Source organism: Psittacula echo, assembly GCF_963264785.1.
Source record: "Psittacula echo genome assembly, chromosome: Z".
Classification (NCBI taxonomy): domain Eukaryota; kingdom Metazoa; phylum Chordata; class Aves; order Psittaciformes; family Psittacidae; genus Psittacula; species Psittacula echo.
In genome coordinates this window covers 100834941-100856878 of record NC_137742.1, presented here as the reverse complement: position 1 = coordinate 100856878, position 21938 = coordinate 100834941, and positions in this window count along the sequence as shown.

Sequence of the window (21938 nt, the reverse complement as noted above, 5' to 3'; positions counted from 1 at the left end):
AACATCTTTGTCGGTGACATGGACAGTGGGATTGAGTGCGCCCTCAGCAAGTTTGCCGATGACACCAAGCTGTGTGGTTCGGTTGATACGCCGGAGGGAAGGGATGCCATCCAGAGGGACCTTGACACGCTTGTGAGGTGGGCTGATGCCAACCTGATGAAGTTTAACCATGCCAAGTGCAAGGTCCTACACCTGGGTCGGAGCAATCCCAGGCACAGCTACAGATTGGGCAGAGAAGAGATTCAGAGCAGCCCTGCAGAGAAGGACTTGGGGGTGTTGGTCAATGAGAAAATGAACATGAGCCGGCTTCAGTGTGCGCTCGCAGCCCAGAAAGCAACCGTATCCTGGGCTGCATCAAGAGGAGCGTGACCAGCAGGTCAAAGGAGGTGATCCTGCCCCTCTACTCTGCTCTCGTGAGACCTCACTTGGAGCATTGTGTGCAGTTCTGGTGTCCTCAATATAAAAAGGACATGGAACTGTTGGAACAAGTCCAGAGGAGGCCACGAGGATGATCAGGGACTGGAGCACCTCCGGTATGAAGAGAGGCTGAGAGAGTTGGGGCTGTTCAGGCTGGAGAAGAGAAGGCTGCCTGGAGACCTCATAGCAGCCTTCCAGTATCTGAAGGGGGCCTACAAGGATGCTGGAGAGGGACTGTTCATTAGGGACTGTGGTGATAGAACAAGGGGTAACGGGTTAAAATTTAGGGGAAGTTTAGATTGGATCTAAGGAAGAAATTCTTTACTGAGAGGGTGGTGAGGCACTGGAATGGGTTGCCCAGGGAGGCTGTGAATGCTCCATCCCTGGTGGTGTTCAAGGCCAGGTTGGATAGAGCCTTGGGTGCCATGGTTTAGTGTGAGGTGTCCCTGCCCATGGCAAGGGGGTTGGAATTAGATGATCTTATGGTCCTTTCCAACCCTAACTATTCTATGATTCTATGATTCCATGATTAAATTCTTAATCTGATGAAAAATTGCACACCACAAATTGTATGGGGATTTTGGACAGATATTTTCAATTATAAAGAAAGCAGTGAAAATGAAAAATTTCTATTTGGTGTAATACCCTGGCAGAAGCAGAAGGTGCCCTGGGTTGGCTACTTGTGTCCTTTATTGTACAGAGAAGCTGTGGCTTCTCCTTCCCTGGCAGTGTTCAAGGCCAGGTTGAAAAGGGCTTGGAGCAACCTCATCTAGTGGAAGGTGTCCATGCCCATGGCACAGGGTTGGAAGTGGATGAGCTTTTAAGTCCCTTTCAACCCAAACCATTCAATGCTTCTATGATGCTAACCTTTTGGATAGAAGTGTTACAGAAATCTGTACCTATTGCATTATGGCCACCTCCATGTCTCTGACGTCCAACAAGAAGGCCTAAATGATCCACTATCAGGTGATTATTCAGTGGATTGTATTTGTTCAGCTTTTGGCTCGTTCCCAAGCTTTCCCCCACATCCCCAGAACTACAACTCTATTCGTTTTTGAAAACTTGGCAGAAACCTAGTTCTTGCCATGTGAACTTTAAACCAGTATCCCCAGCAAATGAGTTGTTTTTCCCTTTCTTCCATCCTTTCACTTTGCCGTATCAGGCAAAACACATATAGCAACTTTTCCTTGAAGGGAAAATGTTGGTGTGGGGTTTTTATCTGTCTGTCCATCTCTTGCGGGTGTTTATAAGGCCCTTTCAACTGTGGTATCTGAAATAAGTCAGATGGCAAAAGTGCCCAATCTGCTTGAGGCTGATAACTGAGTAAATAAACCAGCGTACCTATTACACTGAGCAGTTGAGCATTCCCCACTCTGCTGTTACACCATTTTCTGCTGTGCTTTGCCTTCAAAGAGATTTAACTTCCTGGTTAGGGAGCACTCAGCTACCAAGATTCAGCGTTTCAAAAAGCAGACTTACTTGGAGAACCAGTTCAACCACCAGTGTACTTCCAGGGCTCGAGGGATATGGTTTTAAGGTACGGTGGCGTGGCTGGCTGTCCTTTACCTAGTGCAGACACAGCTTGAGGACTCTTCTCCAGCTCCTTTTCAGGGAAATGTCTTTTCATAGAATCATAGAATAGTTAGGGTTGGAAAGGACCTTAAGATCATCAAGTTCCAACCCCCCTGCCATGGGCAGGGACACCTCACACTAAACCATGCCACCCAAGGCTCTGTCCAACCTGGCCTTGAACACCGCCAAGGATGGAGCATTCACAGCTTCTCTGGGCAACCCATTCCAGTGCCTCACCACCCTCTCAGTAAAGAATTTCTTCCTTAGATCCAATCTAAACTTCCCCTGTTTCAGTTTGAACCCGTTACCCCTTGTCCTGTCACTGCAGTCCCTGATGAAGAGTCCATCCCCAGCATCCGTATAGTCCCCCTTCAGATACTGGAAGGCTGCTATGAGGTCTCCACGCAGCTTTCTCTTCTCCAGGCTGAACAGCCACAAATTTTGCAGCCTGTCTCCATACAGGAGGTGCTCCAGTCCCCTGATCATCCTCGTGGCCTCCTCTGGACTTGTTCCAACAGCTCCGTGTCCTTCTCATGTTGAGGACACCAGAACTGCACACAATGCTCCAAGTGAGGTCTCACAAGAGCAGAGTAGAGGGGCAGGATCCCCTCCTTCGACCTGCTGGTCACGCTCCTCTTGATGCAGCCCAGGATACGGTTGCTTTCTGGGCTGCGAGCGCACACTGAAGCCGGCTCATGTTCATTTTCTCATCGACCAACACCCCCAAGTCCTTCTCCGCAGGGCTGCTCTGAATCTCTTCTCTGCCCAACCTGTAGCTGTGCCTGGGATTGCTCCGACCCAGGTGTAGGACCTTGCACTTGGCATGGTTAAACTTCATCAGGTTGGCATCAGCCCACCTCACAAGCGTGTCGAGGTCCCTCTGGATGGCATCCCTTCCCTCCGGCGTATCAACCGAACCACACAGCTTGGTGTCATCGGCATCATTCAACTCCCTTTCACTTGCCTCTGTCAGATTGCAAAACCTAGGGAAAAAAAAAGAAGAAAAAACAGAAGGGTGGAGCATGAGAGCTGTAAAGAGTGAGCAAAACCAACAGCACTGTTTCCACACATGCAAAACCTGGTTGTTATTACAGCAGAAACCTCTTCGCATTGCCACTCATTTCATGCTTTCTGCAGGGGCTAGCTTAGGCTGTGAGGAAAACTGTATTTCTTTGTTTCAGTAGCCAGCCAAATGCACTCAGGTAATATATGTGTATTTTTCCCCAGGTATTAGGTTGCTATTTGTTTTAAAACATGGGGAAGAAATCTTGCACGTGTTCAATTGCAGGCAGTTTTTGCAAGGCCAGGTTGGACAGAGCCTTGGGTGACATGGTTTAGTGTGAGGTGTCCCTGCCCATGGCAGGGAGGTTGGAACTTGATGATCTTAAGGTCCTTTCCAACCCTAACTATTCTATGATTCTATGATTCTATTATTCTATGATATTCATAACGGCAGAACTCCCTCATGCTTTATGTTCATTGCCTTATGTAATTCTAGATATCAAATATCTGTGGTTACATATCTTCCTGGATTTGTATCTGTGGCATCCATCATGTGCAGCTTGGTGGAGTCCACTCCACCAGCCAAAGGATGAGCCTGCAACTACAGCAACAGCTTTTGCCCATGAGAAGGGAGTAGCTGTGCTGGACATTGCTTCGCTTTAGTTTTTTTGGTGAAGAACACACCAAATCTCAATTTTAGTCTTTAGACTATATCTGATGCATCTTTCTGAGGGCTGGTGACTGTCAAAAATAATCCCCTCTGCTTATCTTCACCTTGCCAATATGAGGTTTCTCACACAAGCCAACACCAAGGATTAATGCAGACTGAGAGAACACATTGGTCTGTAGGGCTTTCCAGACCTGAGGGTTTCAGTGTAAATCTCTTACATGTAAATGGTCGTAATTCAGTTAGTTAAATTCCATGAAAAATCATTCTACTACTCTATCATTGATTCTACAAGGGGAACAATTGGCTTTTCTACATGAATGCCTTTATCTCATAGAGGGTTTGAAGAAAAGAAAAAAATGGGATAACTGCTTCGCTGAAAACTATGCCTATATATCTGGCTGCTATTTTCCTATGAATCATGACAGTTGCAACGGGACATGTCAGAGTGGGGTCCTCACTGAATCATGGTCACAGTGCATGGGGGCACACTATAGCTGCTTCTGCCACTTCACCACGAGCGTTCAGGGTCCATATTGGGAAGGAGAAGTTGTCTTCCATTTCACAAGCGATAATCACATCCTTACTGTGCTGTTACTGTCTCCATCTCGTGGGCCACCTCTCCTGGAGATGCCAGCAGTGTTGTCAAACTATGAAAATGTTGAGGAGAAAGTTCTTCAGGTTGGAAAGCAGAGAGTTGTGCTGGCTCCTCTGAACGTGCCAGTAGCTGGGGTCTACAAGGGCTGGGTCTGTGGCTGGGGAGGCTTCGAGCCATGGTTTTGGCTTTGCTGGCATCTGGAGAGGAGCAGTGACGTAGAGCACTGAAGAGGAGGATGAAGAAGACAAGGAGATAAAGGTGGTTGTCCCAGAAAACTGGAGAAGGGGCTGGAGAAGCCAGCAGCCTGTTTAACAGCTTTCTGCATCTGCTTGCCCACCTTGCCCCCTCACTAATGCAGCCATTGAACTCTACCAAATATTTGGGGTAACTCAGGCTTTCTCAACAGCTCTTTGGCCAGCTTTGCCCCATTCCCATTAGTTCCTTCATGGGAGAAGTGCTGTCCTACCTGGGTTCACCTACTTTTCCTGTTGCCAACCTGCTACATCCACAATCTTCATAACCACACAGACTCCTCTAGTTTTTCCTTCTGAAAGATCCAGCTCAAAGACAGAAAGATCAGTGGTCTCCTCCGGGTTCTGGGGTGTGCAGGTACTGGTCCTGGAAACAAAATAACTCAAAAATCGCTCATGCAGCGCTCGGATGTACCAATAAGGCAGTACTGGGATTGCAACTTGTATGGTTGGGCATGGAGGGGGCCCCCATCCTGGGCAGCGAAGAGAGCTCATGCACAGGGTCAGCAGAACCCACCCCTTTCCATGCTGAATATTTGGCTCAGGGCATATCTGTAAGACACAGCTGCAGTTTGCATTTCTTTTTTGCACTGATTTCCCCGCTTCTCAGCTCCCACGAGTGCTGCCCAAAATGCTCCTTAACAAACCAGAGCCAAGGCAGCCACAGCAGCATCACATGTAAAGTGGTTTCAAGCACGAAATGCATCTCTGCAGGAGCAGAATCTGAAACCAACTCACCTTCCTGGGGGCCATGGGCAGAGCCAGGGGCTCCACTGCCATCCCAGGGCACCTCTGCCTTCAGCCATGGGGCTGCCCCAGCTATGGGCAGCATCCCAGTGAGCAGGAGGTTGCTGTGTAATTGGTCCTCAGCATGAATTTCAGCAAATGCCATCCAGAGGGACTTCGACACTCTTGTGAGGTGGGCTGATGCCAACCTGATGAAGTTTAACCATGCCAAGTGCAAGGTCCTACACCTGGGTCACAGCAATCCTAGGCACGGCTACAGGTTGGGCAGAGAAGAGATTCAGAGCAGCCCTGCAGAGAAGGACTTGGGGGTGTTGGTCGATGAGAAAATGAACATGAGCCGGCTGCAGTGTGCGCTCGCAGCCCAGAAAGCAACCGTATCCTGGGCTGCATCAAAAGGAGCGTGACCAGCAGGTCGAAGGAGGTGATCCTGCCCCTCTACTCTGCTCTCGTGAGACCTCACTCGCAGTATTGTGTGCAGTTCTGGTGTCCTCAACATAAAAAGGACATGGAACTGTTGGAACAAGTCCAGAGGAGGCCACGAGGATGATCAGGGACTGGAGCACCTCCTGTATGGAGACAGGCTGAGAAAGTTGGGGCTGTTCAGCCTGGAGAAGAGAAGGCTGCGTGGAGACCTCAGAGCAGCCTTCCAGGGTCTGAAGGGGGCCTACAAGGATGCTGGGGATGGACTCTTCATCAGGGACTGCAGTGACAGGACAAGGGGTAACGGGTTCAAACTTAAACAGGGGAAGTTTAGATCGGATATAAGGAAGAAATTCTTTACTGTGAGGGTGGTGAGCACTGGAATGGGTTGCCCAGGGAGGCTGTGAATGCTCCATCCTTGGCGGTGTTCAAGGCCAGGTTGGACAGAGCCTTGGGTGGCATGGTTTAGTGTGAGGTGTCCCTGCCCATGGCAGGGGGGTTGGAACTTGATGATCTTATGGTCCTTTCCAACCCTAACTATTCTATGATTCTATGATTCTAAATGGTGGGTTTTTTTCACCCTTCCAGAAGGGTCAAACCACCACCGTGTTATCATACAGCGCCACTGCTTCCTGCACTGCTTGGCAGAGCGGGTCCATCCTGCCATGGGGCACAGGGCTTTGGCTCCCTCCCATAATCATCGGGGAAGTAGGGATTGCCTCTCAGCAGCCTCCCAAAGGAGCTCAGACACCCACCATTTGCCTGTGGCTGAGATTCTACTTTTGCAGCTTAACTCTGCAATAACAGAATGACCTCTCTCGACTCTGCATCTGACCATTGCAAACACTGCTGCAAAAACATGCCAGTGCTTCCCAAATCAGCATGTAACATGCACCCAGAGCACCTTTGGAGACTCAGGGTGTTAATCTTTCTCTCTTTATTTCAGTGCCCTATCTAGGAATTTGATCAATTCTGTTTTACTGATTTTTTGTACAGATAAATGCTCCCATGATTAACCAGTTAATAATTGTCATCATGTTACGCTGTCATTGCCGAAGGGAAGTGTGACAGTGTAATATGTAATGGGGCATCAGCGTTGCTGGCTGGACCCTGAGACAGCTTCATTTCATGCTTTCTAATGAGAGATGTCCATCACACTGTCAAAGGCCTTCTTTGGACGTTTCCTAAATGGCGAAATTAGGAAGAATTTGGGGAAGTGTTGTTACAGATTCAGCCAGGCAAAATGGGCATTCACGTCAGAGCATGCAAGCGAAGCAGATGATCTATGGGGAAATACTCAGTTGCTGAAGACCAGTTCATAATTCTCTTTAATTTCACCATGTTTTCACCGTTGCTTGGTAATTGCAGGGCAATGAATTTTCCAGTGCAGGGACAGAAAGGCCTTATTTGAAAATGTTATGTTAGTCTAGTCCAGAAGTCAACATATGACATCCTATTAAATTTAATTAGCTGATCATCTGCAAAAATTCCGTACAGCTGCTAAACAAATACATAAAGCAGCCTGTGGCCTGGGCACAGGTAATGTAATTCCACCCATTTAGGTATGACCTACTTGCTCAAAGAGGATCCACAAGTCAACAGTCTCTGCCATTATCAGGCACGTAAATGGCTGGGTATCCAAACCCGTGTACTATATGCAGAAAAAATATTGTTGCAATATATTTTAAGAGGAAAATAATTCCCAGTTAATGAGCAGGTGCTCTGACTGAAGGAGAGTTATATACGTGTAGGAATACATGGGGGAGAGATGAGCATTCACTCAGCCCTCCAGAATTCCTTAGGTGAGCTCACATTTGGGGTAGCAGAGAGGTAGTGATGAAACAGTTGTGAATGATGTTTTTCTGCATCAGGGTTATGAAACAACAGAAAGAACACTGCAAAAGGAAATATTCCTTAATTTTCCTAAATGGAAGAGATCTTGGCTTTATAATTCACATGTTTTCCATACGGAGATCTAATTCATATTAGTGGACATATATTTTTATATATACACACATATATTAGCTCTGAATTATAAAAATCTTTGTGCATGTGCCTAAATGCAGCAGCAGACACCATTTCTGACTGTTTCTGAGCAGTGAAACTATCAAGCCCCATCCTCAGCAGGGTTAACTTGTCCTAATTCCACCGTACCCTTGAAGCAATGCTACTTCCATTCACCTATCTTTGGGGCTGCTCCTACAAAGCCGAACTGTTGTTTCAATGGAAAGACTCTCATAGATTCTTGTGGGAATTTGTATCAGCTCTAATTCAGGCAAACAGCCTGGAAATAGGCAAAAAGTAGAACAATTACACAAATTCTGTCATTCCCATTACTTATATTTATTTACTTTTTTTTTTTTTTTTTTTGAGGGAAAACCTTTTATCTCAGTGAAAGAGTAGAAAACAGAGAGTTACAGTGACAGCAAAGGAAAAAAAGAGCAACTGCATCATCAGAAAACACATATTAATTAAAATGCGCTAACACACATCCCAGAAAAAGAAAGCAGAAATGCACTGGGTTCAAAATGCTCCCCCAGACTTACCTTTACTGGGGTATTTATGGATGTGTCAAGGGGAGTTATAGGAAGATTCAGAAGCAAGAAGACAGATGTGTGGGGATCTTCACTGAATCTTGGCAATAAATAGCCCCCCCCAAACATTACCAATGTCAGGCATGTCCATGGAGCTGGTGTTTACAGACTGAAAGGGTTTTCCCACTGTAAAAGCCAAAGGCAGTAGAGCAAGGGTTACTGTGGCAACCCGGCCTCTGGAGCTCTTGGTTTTCCTTCCTGCTACACACAGGGACATTGCTGTGACTTCTAAGTGGCACTGCAGGGATTCACGGGCAGATAGAAACTCTTCTCACATGGTTTTTCTGCCTCCCCATGCACCCACAGCCAGTACATACAGCATGAAGTACTGCGCACCACATATAGGTGTATGTGTGGAGAAGGAGGGGAGCAAACAGAGCTGGGAGAAACTGCACATGATTTTGCTAGCTGGCACCCTGTGCTCTGCTGTACCTGAGGAGGGATGAAAGGAGGAATGCAGCCCTCCGGGGCTAAGGGATGAACTGAAAGCTGGGAAGCAGCTTTTAGATACAGTCTATGCAGCGGGTTGTATTCTGGAAAGCAGAGACGGGAAAGAAACTCTCTACTGACAAAGTAAATTGTCATAGCTGGTGGGATCTAAAATCACAGCCACTTCTGCATTGCTCATCTGGGAGCTGACTGAATCTTTTAAAAGTAATTTCAAGTTACTGAATCAAATCATCTTCCAGGAATCAAGCTTTGCCAAGAGGCAGCCCTTTCCCAAAATCCAGTTCTATGAATGCTGTGCTGCCCCAGGGCTGATACCCATAATACTCCTTTTTCCAGCAAGGACCAGTTTGATCCTTGATCCTCTGAACTGGTGAACGGCCTTTGCCGTGAGGTGGTGAACCTGATTGAAGTGACATAGACCAAATCCACTTTCACCCCATACGGTAAAAGGGAACTAATTCCATGCAACAACAATGGTACTTCCTTTTCCTCATCACGCTGTTACAAATTGATGCCACTTCCCAGTCAGTGTTTCCTCTCAGGCAGATGCTGAGGATGCCATCATGCTGGAAGATCTACCTTTCCAACCGTTTATTTAATGGGAGCTGTGGTATGAAATCCTGGTGAAAGAGTCCTTGAAAAGTAACCACCTGCTTTTTAAGCAGCCGGAGACACATCTCCGCTGTTCCTCTAGTAAAATAAATAGACCTGTCATGGAAACAAGCCTGTGGTTTGACCGCACTCTGTGAAGTCCCACTGAGATGAATCCCAACATTAAATTTGTCTATTCACACTAATGTTATTTTTAATTGCTTTCTTGGCAGTTGTGCTCCAAGCCTGCCTATCATTGGGTGCTGCACCTCGTGTCTCATTGCAGCTCGTGATCCCCCCTGGCCAGAGCAAATGAAGACACATATAATATTGACAAATCTAACGTCGCTGGAGCTGGAGAACAGGACCCTGAACCCAGCAGGCAGTGGAGGTAAGTGCCTTCGACTCAGGATAGCTTTCTGCTAAAATACCAGGGCTGTGCAAACCCTTGGGGAAATTCCTGAGACGTAGCAGGAGTCATTGCAGTAAAATGGCTGCAATGCTTTTTTTCCTCTGATTTCCACCTTCCACAAAAGGCATGAGGTGCCCCCCAGACCTGCAGGGAAGATGGCATGAGCAGGTCTCTGAACCCTTCAGCAAGGAAACCCCATCCCCTTCATCACCCATGGAAACACTAAGCAACCTCACCAAAAGCTGGTCCTCTGTCTTGCACCAGGTCCTTATCCACTTTGCAATTATTCTTCTCATCCCTACCTATACCAGCATAGCTAATGATTTTCCAAATAGTGCTGTATCAAAAGCTTTCCTGAAACGCAGCACCTGAAATCCCACTACACATTCCTTCCTTCTAGAAAATCACTTACCTAATCATAGAAACCCAATAGTTAATTTGAGATCTCATTTTCAGTAAACTTCCACTCTGCTGTTATTGCTCACAACAGTCAGAGGCAGCCAGAGCATCTGATGTGCCTTAATCTGTCTCTCCCTTATGCATGCATCTGAGGCATCTTCTCCAGCGGCATCTGAAACCAGACAGTGGGAATGTATATTCTGCTTTCAGCTAATAATTGAGAGACTAAACCTGCCTGGCTGCTAGGGACTCAAGGGAAGGGCTCAGAAATTGCCTGGGAGCTTCCTTCTCAACTTTTATTGAAGCAGCTCCTGAATTTTTCATCATAAGAAAATTTGACTGCATATTTATATGACCACAAAGATACCTGCTTTAAAACCACAAAATCAGTTCACCATCTGCATCAGTTATCTGCCTTTGTTGTTACACCAGCTAACCTGGCTGATTCGGTTTCCATCACTTTGGGTGATGAAGACGTGAATAAGCAACAGCAGGATCTTCAGGAGAACAGTTGAATTTAAGCCCAGCTTGACCAAGTGGGCATGACTGTGGTCAGACTGCCCATCTGATATTGAAAATCAGAAGAAAAACACCCTTTTCTTTTTTTTTTTTTTTTTTAGCTAAAAACCAGTAATTTGTAGTGGAAAACACTCAATCGAAACATCACAAAACCAGTGAGTTCCTACTGCTCCCAAATGCAAACCCAAATCCCACTTTCATTCAAGATGCAAACCTGACTTGTAGCTTTGACGGCCAGCTGGTATTCCCTCTTTATTTGGTTTTTCCTTCAGTGTTGGTTTGTGCTCAGGCAGAGCTGCTGCAGCTCCGCATATTCCTACCACGGAATAGGGTTCATTTTCCTTTCTTTTCCCTGGGGACAAGCACATACTTTTCGAAGCTGCACACCTTTTTATTAGTTCTATTCCCAGTCCCCAAAACGTTGAAGCCTCTTTTATATGAATATGCTGCAGTTTAGTACCATCAGCAAACTCTGCTGAAGTAGTGAGAAATAGAGAGCTAGCAAAGATCCCTGCGGAAACCCACCCACAGCCCTTCCCTAGCGCTGGGGCTTTGCTCTCATCTCCGCAGCACTCTAATTCACATAATCCACCCTCATTTGTAACCCACCTCATTGCCTGGCCCCAGTTAATGATCTAATTTTGTGTGTTTGGATTTAAAACGCTGTTTAACAATAAATGTTTTGTTTTCTCACTGGTAGCAGCGCTGTGAAATGTTAGTGATCACTAGATGTCACTGTAATTTTACTCTGTCTCCAGCCCTGCTAAACCAACGTGATTCTTTAAAATCCTTTTGAAGAATTTATTAGTGATCAGAAGAATACCCAGCCGCTATCCTGATGGAGAGTTTCCTGTGGTAGGAAATTACTGTCCTTTAATAACGGTCCCACTTCTCTCCCAAACACATAGCCCAAATTCCTTCATGGGAATCTGAGCACTAGCATCGCATCTCCTTCTTTTTCATCCAATCACTCCGTAACTTCAGTTAATCACAGAGGTTTTAGGACCCCAAAATCTTTATAGAAGTATCTTGCTGCTTTCACTGGCCTTAAATGATTTTACAGAATATATTTCTTCAAGGCCAACTCAAATCCACATCTCCTGTTTCCTGAATTGTTGATTTCCCCGTTGTACTCAGCCTTTGGGATGTGACAATTTAAGTATTATAAAATCACACTCCTGCAATGCCACACATGAGATTTTTTTTTTTTTTTTTTTTCCCTAATTGGAAAAAAATGACCACTGAAATCAGTGGTGAATGCTTAAAAATCATTTGTCTCCATCTGACAGCATTATCGAGATCAGCAGAATGTCTTCACTCTGAACTCTGGGACCTGCTGCCAAAGTGCCAAAAGCAGGTCTTTCAAGACAAATCAGTTATTGGGTGTGCAGCGCAGGGGTTCCTAATGCAGCACTGGCAGCTAAGCCTGAGGAACTAAAGCTCTTTGCTGGCATCTTTTGGTGAGCAAGAAGAAAAGACTAAGGGCCGCGGATGTCCTGACAGTGGCAGGGGATGGATGCCAGAGCCTGGCCATATCTATAGGAGCTTTGCAGTAGGGAAATGGGGTCTGCTCCTGCAAGGAGCAGCAAGGGGTGGGATGTCTGGGCAGGAGGTGATGTCCCAAACAAAAGGCACCTTCTGATTTGCTACTTTCATCAAAATGATATGACCTGTCCACCCCTATTAATCCCAACATCTCCCCTGCTCTAATACACTGCATTCCAGTATTGACACCACCTCGCTTTAGATGAGCCTTTTTATCCAGGGTTCATTAAAGAGTGCCTACATAAGCAATAATGCTTCTGGACAAGCATTTCAGTTTTCTGTGGAGCCACCAGAGGAGATTTGTTGGTTCCCATGAGGTCAAAAGCCTTTCATCTTCTGAGCCAGCCATGGCCTATAAAGTAAGTCCTGAATTTCCTTTGAGTTCTGTTGATTAGTTGAAGAGACACAGTCCTCTGTTTAGAAACTCTCCTCCACATCTCACCTAACAATACACACCACCTTTTCCTTAATGAGTAACAGCAACACACAAATCAGAAGATAAAGAGACTTAAAGGTTTTGCCTCTGAACTTCTTAGACAATTTTTAGGGCTGTGCTGCTAATCCTAAAAGATTACTGGGAACCTTGTTAGTAAAATCACATCTATGTTAGATTAGTGCCCAGTAGACAGAAGTATCTCCTACTTAACTGGAGACCCCTTAGTCCTGGGCTCAAGCTAACACAGAGCCACCAGTGCTATGCCTAGGGCAGGAGGAATGCTTTTGGAGTGCATCCCAATTTTGCAGGTACTCATTTGTCAAGCTCGCAGCCCTTAAGGCCAGTGTCCATGATGGAGACTTGCAATCACATCAGCTCTCTCATTGTCTTCCTCTGCTAGGGACAGGCACTGAACAGGTCTTTCATCAAGATAACTGGTAAAAAAGGTAAATAGAGAGAGGAAAACCAAAAGACTAAAGTGACTAACAAATGAAAATGACATCCTGGATCTGTTTTTGTATATATAGCAAACTCTTCTTAAGGAACTGCTTGAATTCTCTTATTTGTTTTGAAGGTTTATAAATTACCCGTGAGCCTGATTGCACGTGCATAAAAAGTGTTGAAACAGTTCAATTACAGGTGTGACAACTTTAAGCCCTGTTTAAACATAGGCATTTCCCTATATATAGAATCTCTGTCCAGGTCATTGACTTATTTCAACATAGTTCAACTCAAACAGGAACCCTTTAAACCAAACCCAACATAAACAAGTAAATACAAAGTGAGGGATTGCATCTTTAGTGTTAGGGTACATTTAATTTAATCAGTCAAAAACCAGATTATTACTGCATGTAACAGAGTTGAAAATGAGACTCAAGTTATGTGTACACCCTTCCATAAGCATTATTGCAAACCATATTTTTAAACAGATTTAATCTTTGTTTACCCAGAAATACCCCATAAGGACTAACTTGAACAATACAGGGCTATGAATTCTTAGCACAGATAAGTTAAAGCAGATGGTGAGCCTGTGTGGATGCGCTCCATCAGACAAAATGTGGCCATAATTGGATTTATTTTAATTCGCTTATACTTTGCCTACAGGACAAATACTGGTAAAGTTCCTCATGCAGACAAGCCCTGAGGTTAGGGCTTTCAAGGAGCTGCTGTCAACTCTATTTTGAAAATTGGACTTAAATGCAAAAATAACATAGGTGCTTATAAATGAAAGTGAAGCCTCAGTCTTAAAACCTTTATTCATGGTCAGATCTTTCCTCCATAATTCACTCTGGCTAGCACTTTATGCAAGTGGCCCAGAACGAAATGATGCTCCCCATAAATAGGATCTCACTTATCAAAGTGTTTTGCACCAACTAGGCTAATGCTGGGCACAGGAGGGGATATCCCTCACCTCCAGCAGTTTCAATTTTCACATGCTTTGCAGCAGAGGAAGCAGGCAAATTCCTGTTGGGAGATGCCATCCTTGACATGCAGTGCAGAGACGGGGGAATGCAGGCAACAACCTTTTCCAGCCGCATCTTCTGCTGTTTGCTTGAATGTGCTGCATTCCCACCTCTGCAGCCCACCTCCTTGTAGGGATTTCTTTTCATCCTCTTGATTTATGGGCTTCCTGTATTCCCATGCTTGATGGCAACTAAATCATCACTTTTAACCTGCGTTCTTGTTAGGAAGAAGGCAGCTTGCTTTTTCCCGCTAGGAATGTGCTGGTGATGAGTCCTGATGCGCCAGAGGATGTGTGTGGTGGCTCTAAGCGCTGTGTCCCAGTCAAACAGGAGGAAGGGGTTCACTTCTGTCTGCACTGAGCGGTAATGGTTGTAAATATACCCAGCAATTACAGTCATATTGCTGTGCAAACACATAGTAAATGCAACTCTCATTTCCTTATGAATTATGCACAATGGGCCACAACAAGTTGCACTGACTGGCCATGCAGAAGCCTGCAACAGCATCATCGCAACCTTCGTTTTCCCTTAGAATTTCCCAAATGTTCTCTCTTCCAAACTGCCCCAGCAAACTGTGAGTGCAGGATGCACATGGGCTGCTGACCTGCTGCCAGCCACCCGCAGCCAAGCCGGCTGGATGGCCACGGAGCACGTGGAGATGTGTGACTGCAGAGGCAGATGGTACATGGGGAGGAATGACCCGGCTACAGAGACACCTCTGACAGCTGTTTATTTCATTGCATTTAATTGATGCTGGCTCTTGTGTGTGTGCTTATTCTATGTTTTATCCTGAGAAATGCTGACCGTGTGAGGCAGTGCCCAGTTAAAAAAGGTCAAACCCCTTTTAGTTAGCGTTGCACACTGAAGGATAGAGAGCACACTATCAGTAACTCAGTGCTGCCACACGTGCCAGCCTTGTCCCCGCATCAGTCACTTTGGAATGATGGCCGGTTTGCTTGAGCAGAACCCAAATACAGTCTCACTTGTTCATCACCACGAAAATCAAAGAGTGTTTCCCCCACTCAAGGCACAGAGCGGAGACCAGTGGGAAAAGACCCATTTGGCATCTGTGCTCAGCCATACAGTGTGGGTAACCCTTTCCTGAGCCTGCCCTGGGGGAAACAGCTGCCAAGAGCCCTCCAATACACAGATGTTGCTTCCTTTCTGCATTTATGCATTTCAAACATTCCCTCAGTCACACTTATCTACATGCCTCTGATATATATTGTCAGGAACCTGTTCTTGCAGGCTGCATTTAAACTCAAACCACATCAAAGATTCTTGTCTAAGTACCAGTTCTACTTGGCATGAAATCAGTCTATATTCCAGTGCCTCACCTCAAAACTTCTAGCTTCGCAGAATATTTCCTTGTGCATTTGCTAATTAACACACAATACCATATTAGTTTCCTTGCAATTGGCTTTTCAAAACATTTCTGTAATTGGCCTAAATTTCTCTCACCGGACATCTGCACAGCAATCTTCCTGTGTCATGTTTCAGCAAACAGCCAGTCTGTGGATGCCGATGAGTACATTACCCACAGACAGTGAGATGGTGGGACACAGGAGGCTGTCCTAAAGGAAAGCAGGATCTGGGACACAAAAGACCACCTTGGAGAGACTTAATTTTGGTCTCTCCAAAGCATCCATTGTGCTGGGCATGATCAGGAGCATGGGGATGGCAGGGACTGCACTGTTCAAAGAAATCCCAGCAATGTTGTCCTTGAGCAAGGTGAGGAGGTCTCTCAATCCAGGCTGTGTAAGTCCGGAAAGTTTCGATATTTCCACTACTGTTTTTGATGCAGCATCAGGGCAACTAAGATGATGAAGGGAGTGGAGCATCTCCCTTATGAGGAAAGGCTGAGGGAGCTGGGTCTCTATAGTTTGGAGGAGAGGAGACTGAGGGGTGACCTTATTAGTGTATATAAATATATAAAGGGGGAGTGTCACGAGGATGGAGCCAGGCTCTTCTCAGTGGCAAACAATGATAGGACAAGGGGTAATGGGTACAAACTGGAACACAAGAGGTTCCACTTAAACTTGAGAAGAAACTTCTTCTCAGTGAGGGTGACGGAACACTGGAACAGGCTGCCCAGGGAGGTTGTGGAGTCTCCTTCTCTGGAGGCATTCAAAACCCGCCTGGACACATTCCTGTGTAACCTTATCTAGGTATTCCTGCTCCGGCAGGGGGATTGGACTAGATGATCTTTTGAGGTCCCTTCCAATCTCTAGCATACTGTGATACTGTGATACTGTGATCTTAAACCTCCTGAGCAAAGGTGTTCTCACCACTAATATCACTGCGAATTCCCAGCAGCCACTAGATGTCACCACGATTTTACTTGGTTTCTGGTCTGTACCCAACCGGGGACCATAAGAACACATGAAAATTATTAATCATTAATAATAAACAATTATTTACCCATTGCAATGAATACAGAGCTGGGGGCGGGGGGTGACCCAGACTCCTGCTTTTGCGTGTGCCATCTCGGAGAGTATTTAGCCCAAGCACCTGTACACATGGATATGACTTTAAATTTGTTGATAGCAGAAGGATAGTTTGATACCATAATGACCAAGTTTCTCTAGCTAGACATCAGGCTAAAGCTTACTGTTGTTAATGCATTTATCAGACCCCTATTTAATTCTCAAACACTGCTAGCTTTAAAGTTACATCCTTTCTTTGGTAATACTGCCCAGAGAGAAGCAGCTAACGCAGAGCAACATCACCTGGGCAGTAAAGTGGACAATGAAAGATTGGGGATGAGATGATTCGAATGGCTCCACATGCAAACAAAGCCATTTCTGGGAATATCTCTGTTTCCAAAGCATGTGAAGCCACAGGAAAACAAAAGTCTCCAGTGATCAGTGCAGCTGACACATTCATTTCCAATAACTTTCACTGGTGAATTATTAACCTGTAACCATGCCATACATAATCCGGATGATAAAGATTAGGAATTGTGTTCCTACACAAGAGGCTCTACTTTATCTCTCACCTCACAGGTACAAAGTCACATAAAGGCAGCCACAGGCAGAGGTGGAACTTGGGAGCCCACCGCAGGCTTGGTGAGCATTGCAGGCCAACTGCAGTGTCACAACTTATACACTGGTGCCAGCATAAAAGGCAGAAAACATCCCCAGGTAAGTGCTAGACATGATGCACAAAACAAGTTGTATGTTCAAACTCTATCAGGTACATGCTGAAGCCTCCCATGGTGGCAGCACAGCCCATGCCATAGCCATGGCAAAGCCTAAAAATCAATCTTTGCTTTGAGTGATTCACTCCTTCTCTAACATTAAGGAGCAAGTGCTACCTCATGTCTATCAATAAGACATCGAACTTGAGGTCTTTCTCCTAAGATCTTTAGATACTGAATTGAGCAGAATTCTTTGCTTTTTCTTAAAATCCAAGGTCTCTAACCATTGGGGTTTTTTTCAATAGATATACTTGACAGTCTCACTGGCCTCATGCTAGCACAAGCCCTAAGGCCTGCCTGTTTTTTTCTGGCCGTTAAACTCTCCACTGAGCTCATTTAGAATCATAGACTCACAGAATAGTTAGGGTTGGAAAGGACCTTAAGATCATCAAGTTCCAAACCCCCTGCCATGGGCAGGGACACCTCACACTAAACCATGCCACCCAATGCCTCATCCAACCTGGCCTTGAACACCACCAGGGATGAAGCATTCACAACCTCCCTGGGCAACCCATTCCAGTGCTCACCACCCTCACAGTAAAGAATTTCTTCCTTACATCCAATCTAAACTTCCCCTGTTTCAGTTTGAACCCATTACCCCTTGTCCTGTCACTACAGTCCCTGATGAAGAGTCCATCCCCAGCATCCTTGTAGGCCCCCTTCAGATACTGGAAGGCTGCTCTGAGGTCTCCACGCAGCCTTCTCTTCTCCAGCCTGAACAGCCACAACTTTCTCAGCCTCTCTTCATACAGGAGGTGCTCCAGTCCCTGATCATCCTCGTGGCCTCCTCTGGACTTGTTCCAACAGTTCCATGTCCTTTTTATGTTGAGGACACCAGAACTGCACACAATGCTCCAAGTGAGGTCTCACGAGAGCAGAGTAGAGGGGCAGGATCACCTCCTTCGACCTGCTGGTCACGCTCCTCTTGATGCAGCCCAGGATACGGTTGCTTTCTGGGCTGCGAGCGCACACTGAAGCCGGCTCATGTTCATTTTGTCATCGACCAACACCCCCAAGTCCTTCTCTGCAGAGCTGCTCTGAATCTCTTCTCTGCCCAACCTGTAGCCATGCCTGGGATTGCTCCGACCCAGGTGTAGGACCTTGCACTTGGCATGGTTAAACTTCATCAGGTTGGCATCAGCCCACCTCACAAGCGTGTCGAGGTCCCTCTGGATGGCATCCCTTCCCTCCAGAGTATCAACCAAACCACACAGCTTGGTGTCATCAGCAAACTTGCTGAGGGCGCACTCAATCCCACTGTCCATGTCACCGACAAAGATGTTGAACAAGACCGGTCCCAACACCGATCCCTCAGGGACACCACTCGTTACTGGTTTCCAGTCGGACATCGAGCCATTGACCACAACGCTTTGCATGTGGCCATCCAGCCAGTTCTTTATCCAGTTCTTTAATCAGCTCATCCTTGTCCTGTTGTCCTGCTCCTTTGGAACCAAGAATATGTTTGTGCAAGTTCACCTCCCCAATGCACTTACTTACACAAAAGCCCAGCAACATAAAAACCCTTCAAAAGGAACTGAGGCCAACACCTCATTTCCTAAATCATGCAGTAATTCAGCAGATCCCTGTGAAACTATTTGCCTTTCATACGCCCTGAATGGTGCAAATTACTGTAAATAGGGGTCACTTTCTGAACAAAATTCCTTCAAGATTTCCATAGTCAACCCTTAGTCTGTCCTCCCTTCAGCCCCAGATACATCCCATGTCTGTGCTCATATCTAAAGGTACATACACCTCAGTGATAACTACTGGAGATGCCCATGTCTGCTTAAAGCATCATGCTTGGTCTCCTACAGCACATATACTTTCAATTTGAAGCCTGCTGTCTTCCAAGAGAAGTCAAACAAAACAAAACAGATTTTACAGGCTTGTCTGAAGTCAGCTTTTTAAATTAAGTCCAGGGTTATTTTCATTTAATACTAAAGAAAATCTGCCTGTCTCAAACTTTAACCAATAATGACAAGTCCAAAACTGTCTCAACTTAGAAATATTACTACCCAGGTTATTAGTCTTAGGTTTTTGTTTATGATCACCTCTTCCAGCAGTGCTGTTACACTTGGAATTAATTGCAGCTTGTGTAGTTCCTGTAGAGAAGAAAGTGAAACAGAGGATGCATTTTATCACTACTTCTTGCACAAATATAAAAAGAGCAAAGGTTGCTTATTTTAATGTTTTTCATGCAAATATGTCTGTAACTTTGTCCCTTTGTAGCCTGCTACTTGTTATGAAGTTGATGTAGGTTATCTTTCATTTCACAGTTTTCCTTAGGAAGTATTCCTCTGTTATGATTAAGAAATTAATTTAAATTTCAAATTACCTTTTTTGTCAAAGGTTTTCAGTTCACTCTGATACTAAAACGTGTATAATACCCAGCAGGATGGGCCAGATCTTGCTTCCCTAAGAAAGCCCAAAAGAAGAGCATATCTGCCTTTCATGCCTCATTTCCTGTGATCCTCTCTTTTCTTGCTTCCCACATCACCCTGCTCAACATATAAAAGATCCCCCTGCCAGGCAGGGAAAGTGATCCTATGTGCTCTTCCTGCCCACCCAGAGACACAGCTCCTACCTCAGATAACCCCTCACAGAAACAGTCACAATGTCTTTGCCTTTAGAAATCAGACATTGTCCAAAATGCCCTGATTTGGGCACTAAGATTTGTCTCTTTTTTTGACTAGGTAGATATAATCTCCCAGGGCTAGGGCTTTGAAAGAGGTAGGGAAAAATACCGGTTTATTCCTTATCTCTTACAAGAGGTGATGGATCCTCTCGACATGTTGTTAACACCACCAAGTGATAGCGGCCACCACTGCGGCAACCTCTGCCTCAAGCTATGATATTGCCAGCATCACCAGAAGACCCAGGAGATGGTCACCTCAGCAGTCTGCTATGAACTGCAATGGCCACAGAAGTGGAATTCTTTCTCTAGTAAATCACCCAGCCAAAAGCCTAGTATCTCATGCCAGGTAGACAATAAAAGCATTTGGGGCCAAACTTTCCATGACAGCCCCAGTTCTTTCAACAATCTGCCCCTAAAGTAAGGTGCCAAAGTGAATGATGGATGCTGGGGTGGTAGCTGATGTAAAGGACCTACCGCTGCCATGAATAATGCAATGGAACAATGGTCTCTTGCTACTTTTCAGACTTGTTAGTTTAATGCCACTTATTTAACTTGTCTATTTGCATTAAGCCCAGCGCTTTGGATGCCCTGATGTATTTTATGATACTTTCTTGCTGTTGCTTTTCATGGTCTTATTTGTAATTCAGCAACTAGTACCTAACTAATCAATATTGTGTTTGTGTGGACATTTCATTTATTTACAGAGCCAGCATATGAATTCAGTTGGCTTACTGGAGGTCAAACACTTTTCATCTTTTTCATGAGCCAAAGAAAACTGAGCTATTTAAACTCCCTTTGAATTCCTTTGATTAACCCAGTGAAAGTATCTCTCTTTTTTCCCCCCAATATCAGAGGCAGCATTGTCTTCATTGTAAATTTACCTCATTTTGACATCGATTTCTGCATAATGGGTAGCATCAAGTGTTAAGGCACAAATGGGAAGATGAATAAAGCCATAAAAGAGTTATGAATGATGCCGTTATCAATTTTCGTCCATATATACACACCTCCTTTGTTTCCGAATTAACAAAAATCCACAAAACATGTACAATCAGTAAGAGCTGTATGATTAGCTGTGACGGAACAAGGGCTTGGATTCACCCACTTGGGAATTGCACCCTTACAGCACAAAGCACTGGCCTTGTACCAGCAAATGGTTCATCAATGTTATGTATTTACACCCAAGTCACTCCTACAGTTGAACCAAATGCAGGCTGTACAAGTACATGCAATGCCACAGTTTCCTCACACTGTTCTAAAAATCAAGAAGAAACCCGTTATGTTTCAGACATGTGGAGGAAATGAGAAGCTGAAGACCACATTTCAGATCCTTCACATCTACGTTGTGCAGCTCTGCAGTGCCGCAGCTTGCAGGGCTGGCAGGAACAGAGAAACTCAATGGGTAAACCAGCTGAATAATGAAAATAACATTCTGGGTTTCTCTCATATGCTTCTTCTGCTTATTTCATTCTATGATTATTTTTTCATTTTTATTTGCAAGCTTTTATAGTAAATTTTTAAGATTGCTTAAATCAACCAAGCCTTTTCACATAAATGTTGCATCATTTTAAATAAAAACATGACTTATACCCCATTTAGTTAAACAGGGAAATCCCTGTACGGACATTGGTTTGGTGATTTGTTCCTACTTATCACATTTGATCTGAAACCAGTTTAAGACTCATTAAAATCAGCCACCCTCTCAATACACTCACAGTTGCATTCATTTAACTGAATTAATGTGAAAAGTGGAGTCAGGTTAAGCAAGTGCAGATTCTTCGTGCTGCCAGAACTTAATGGTGATTCTCAGTGTGATTTAGACACTACTGCCCAGGACCATCGTAACTTCAAATACACTTAGTTTAACCAGCTTATACTTTCTGCAAGACAGAACTGACTTCTTGCAGTACAATCACAGCCTGACCAGCTGCATAGAATACCCAGAAGTTTGACGTGGATGGCTTTCAGAGATTGAGATCTGAGACTATGAGTCCCAAGGATTCAGGATGTGAAGGAGCAGC